This window comes from Gossypium arboreum, chromosome 1 (genome assembly GCF_025698485.1).
Source record: "Gossypium arboreum isolate Shixiya-1 chromosome 1, ASM2569848v2, whole genome shotgun sequence".
NCBI classification, from domain to species: domain Eukaryota; kingdom Viridiplantae; phylum Streptophyta; class Magnoliopsida; order Malvales; family Malvaceae; genus Gossypium; species Gossypium arboreum.
Window position 1 is genome coordinate 72,955,648 of NC_069070.1, and position 4,747 is coordinate 72,960,394.

A 4,747-nucleotide genomic window follows, 5' to 3' on the forward strand; every position below is an offset into this window, starting at 1 on the left:
TTGTATGTGTTCGGTTTAGTCCCAACCCCTTCCTAACGTATGCTTATGGTCTCATTGACATAAGAAAGGGACTTAATGTCGATATTTGATCATGATATGATGATGCATGAGTTTTGAATGTGAAATGATTGTGAAATGTTTCGATATGTCCGGTAATGCCTCTTAACCCTAGTCCAGCGATGGATACGAATTAGGGGTGTTACATTTGGTTGGTATCAGAGCTATGGTTTAGTCGATTCTAGGACTACCATAGCGCATGCGAGTCTAGCTATACATGCCACATTTAACCTACGATAGTGTGATATCTCCTAACTCTGACAAAAATTGTTTTGATGAGACAAATAAGTTTTCCAATCGAGCTAATTCTGATAGTATCGAATGTGTACTCAAATGTTTGAATGGAAATGTGTTGATTATGAGTTAAAACTCAAAAAGGTATGGATCAAAGAGTATGACATATTGTTATTGATAAATGTTATAATTATATGAGCATATGAGTTATGATAATTGGATTATGATTATTATATAAAATGCTTTGATCGTGAATTAGTGGTTTGAGTTGGCATATGAACTATGTGTTAAGAACAAAAGTGATTAAAAGTAAATAATTATTAAATATTTTGAAAATGTGAAATTAAAAATGAACTGACTATTTGTGATAGTATGTGTTAAGTGCATGTATGAGAGAGTTAAATTTGAGCCTTTACTACCCTCACCCCCTTATCCGTAAAATGTTAAAATGATATTTGTAAGATTTGGTTGAATAAATTCAAGAGTGTGGAGTTACAGAAGTTCGTGTTCGGAAGTTAATAATGTGGTCAGAAAAGTGAATAAATCTGCAAATGAAGATAGTATTAAAGAAGATATTGAAAAGTTCTGAAGATTATTCAAATTATGCAAAGTCACTGTTAACAAAGAAGTTGAATTCGATGAACTAAAAGTATTTTGGTATGATATCTAAAAAAAGGTATTAACTGAAAGTTCTTTTGAATTGATTTTTGTTTTTGATGGGATAATATGGACTTAATGATGACAGAATTAGACAGTTAAATAATGTTTGAATTATACTGATGGCTGAGTGCAGTGGTTATAGTCAAGCAGTTACTATGACTTCTTCTGGACATTCTATGTGTACATTTATCCTCTGAAGTATATGTGACTATTTAATTTCAGAAGGAATTCTTATCGTATGAGAATAGTAGCTAAACATACTAATAGATAAAGGTATCATGGGTCTGTTTGAGTTATGTTTGACATTGCTATGTCTTTCTCTAGTATTTATTTCGTTGTGTGGATATGGAAGTCAACAGTAAAATTTGTATGATACTAATACTCTATTTCTACTGGCTATTGTTCTGTTGAAAATATATGAAGATTACATTGCTTCTGTTACTGTGAATTCTAGTATTTATGAGTATTATTATTCTTTCTAGATATTTTCTGGTATATCATTGAAGTTGATATCATTTTATATGGGTTGTAATTTTCTGATATTCTGTGTAGGTTCAAATGTTGAAAATTTTTCTATTCTAGGGTGTGTTTGTTTTGGTTGTATTTTATTTTCCAGAAAATATTTTCCTCATTTTCCAGTGTTTGGTAGCCTGAAAACCTTTTCCATTTGGAAAACATTTTCCAAATCACGCATAAAATCCGTTACATTTTGGGAAAATGTCTTACCGTTTCAATTTCTGTAAGACATTTTCCCGTGCTTCTCCTTCATCCAGGTAAGGCCCCTTCTCTTGCTGCTGTTCAATTTTCGTTCTCTTGCTGCTGGTATTTCATTTCCTTTCTCCCTCTCTTTCTCTCTTTCTCATGAAATCTCTCTCTCTCTCTTTCGCAGGCATTTTCCTCTTCCTGCTATTATTTTATACTCAGATTTTCACTAACTTGGGAAAAAATGGAGCTTTAGAACAAAGTTGGATATTAGGGAATTGGGGATTCAATTTGGATGTGTTAGGCTCATACCTTTTGTGAAGAAGGGCTTATCTCTGTAAGATCCTTTTGCATTTCATATATTATTTTTGTTTATCTTATTACGTTTCCATATCATTTATGTGTTTGGAAAAATGCCTGAATGGGTAAGTCCCAATAGATGATCTTTAATTGCTAGGATTGTTACAATCGACGACCCTTCATTTGATATTTAGATGTTATGTTATCTTATGCTTTTCCTTTACCATCCTTTGAACTGTTTGAGTGACTTAATTTATGTTTATGTCACTACAAGGATCGGTTTTGGCATCATCGCTTTCTTCTAGGCGAGGCAGTCCAGACTTCACCGGGCCAGTGTTTACTCTGTGGCATTTTACTTATCGCTAAAAACACAAGGTAATGTGCACTTAATTCATCCTATTAAATGTTTTTATTCCTCTATTTGCCCGGTTTTGACATAAATTATCTACTTCTGACTTAAGATTGGCAAGGTTAGGTTGATTGAAGTTTGTGGCACCTCTGAATCTGAGTTTTCTTGTGTAAGTAACATGTTGTTTTATTTTACTTCCTAAATGTAAACCTTTTATTGTTAACTTATAAATGTTTAATGCATTGAACATTTGCTTGGAACTTTCAATGCAGTCTCCACCTCCATGAAAGATCTGTGTCATGATGTTTTGGGATCTCAAGTGAGAAAAAGATCCCAAGGAAGTGAAAGGAAACCGAGGTAGGTGTTCATTTGGACTTACCCTAGAATTGGTGTATATAACCATGTGTATGTAAGCATTTGATGGTATCATTTGCAGTACAATTTTAGTACCATATATTGGCTTTCAATACTAGGGAATTTATTTTCTCTAAACTTTGTTTTGATGTGTCTGCAGAAGCGCTAGGCGTGTTACTGAAAAAAGAAAATTTGATGATGGTGGTTATTTATCGATGAAGGACCGAGGTAACACGCATTATCGTAATATTAGTTTACTAAATGTCGGATGAGTAGGATTCATTATTTTCTATATATGAATCCTTGTGCTTTGGCTTTTGTAACAATTTACGCAACATAATCATCTATTTAATTGGTTGTCTTGAATAAGTGCTTGGAATAATTGTATGAAATTATTGTTTCAAGATCTGAATCAATGATGAGGCTTCTATTATATCATTCAAGAGATTAAAATCTTTAATGTCTAAGCTCGCATGGGTTTTCATTGGTCTTGCAGCAGCCTTTCTTGGTGATTCTAAGTCTTTGATGCTTAGTAAGGTGCGATTATAATTTCTAAGAGAATTTGAACCATTTGAGATTTAATCAAAGACTAAAAGCTACCGAAGTTTGTGATATAGTTCTTGAAAACAATATTTGTTTATTTTCTTGTGCATCAAAATATTGTAAGGCTAACCTGAACCTCTTGCAGCTTTCAAGTTACAAGCGAGCAAAGAAAATGGAGAAAGCTGGTTATGAAGAGTGGAAATCATCTGTTCTATCATCTAACAAAAAAAAGCACAAAAATTTTCCCAAGGTTGAAGATATTGATACTTTTATGTGGTGTAATATTTAGTTATTCACTTGGACAATGTTGTTATTATGTGGTGTACTACTAATTATGCATTTGGATAATATTATTAATTTCTAGTATTAATTGTGGTTTGGAAGCTAATTTATAATTATTCAATCCTTGTTTTTTATTTTAACACAATTACAAATAATTTATTTGACTTTGGTTGTTTTCAATTTATGAAGGTTAATATTGTAGCTTAATAATTGAGTATTATTATATATTTAATTTAATTTATTTATTTATAAATAAATCATTGCAATATATGTAAAAACAATTTAAAATATAAAAATTTATTAATATGTATATAAATTTATTAATATATGTAAAAACAACTTTTACGAAAATATTTTTGAAATCTACCAAACAACAAAAATATTTTACGACTTCATCCAAACACGTAAAATATTTTCAGTAAATCATTTTCCAGAAAAGTAAATCATTTTCCAGAAATCATTTTCTAGAAAACATTTTACTGGCAAACAAACAGACCCCTAGTTTTCTTATGATTCTAGTGATTATCTATAAGAGATATCTATTTGACGGAAATGGTTATATCTGTTATAATCATAATTTCTGTTTTGAAATTTGGGAAGTACTGTAGAACCATTATCAAAGTTATAAAAGTTGTGCTTCAACATTTGATGGTCTCTAAACTAATTAAAAATTCGACTAAGGCAAGCGCACCTATCGAACAGTAGTATAGTTAAGGTGAGACCGAAAGTATCGTATCCACAATGACTAAAAGTACTAGTAATTACTATCTTTTTATTCTCTAGCCTAAGAATTGAAGGGATGTTTTCTAAACTAAACTTCATTATCTAATTAACTAAGAACCCGACAGAAATAAAATTTGGAAAATATTCTTTGGAAAACTGATGGAGAAGACAATACCCAAGGAAGAATCCACCTAGACTTCACTTATTACTTCTGAATTAGACGATTTATTCACTTGAATCAATCCATAGAAATCCCTGATTTATGTTTTTATCTCTCTCGAGACAAAAAACAACTGACTCTAGGTTGATTAATTGAAATCTCTTTCTAATTAAAACCCCTATTGTCGCATTAACTCGACCTATGGATTCCCTTATTAGATTTGACTCTAATCCAGTAGATTTATGTGACAGCCCTAAATTGACCCTAGTCAGAAAGTGGTTTCGGGACCACTAAACCGAGTCATAAAAATAATTGACCGTCATATTTGATGCTTATTATATGTATATATGCATGTGTGAAAATTTCATGTTTGAATTTTGTTA

The 4,747-nt window shown here is 31.3% G+C and overlaps 1 pseudogene; it reads left to right on the forward strand.

Annotated features, from left to right (window-relative positions):
- Positions 1-1,668: 1,668 nt before the first annotated feature.
- Positions 1,669-3,488, forward strand: LOC108477349 (origin of replication complex subunit 6-like; annotated as a pseudogene).
- Positions 3,489-4,747: the final 1,259 nt, after the last annotated feature.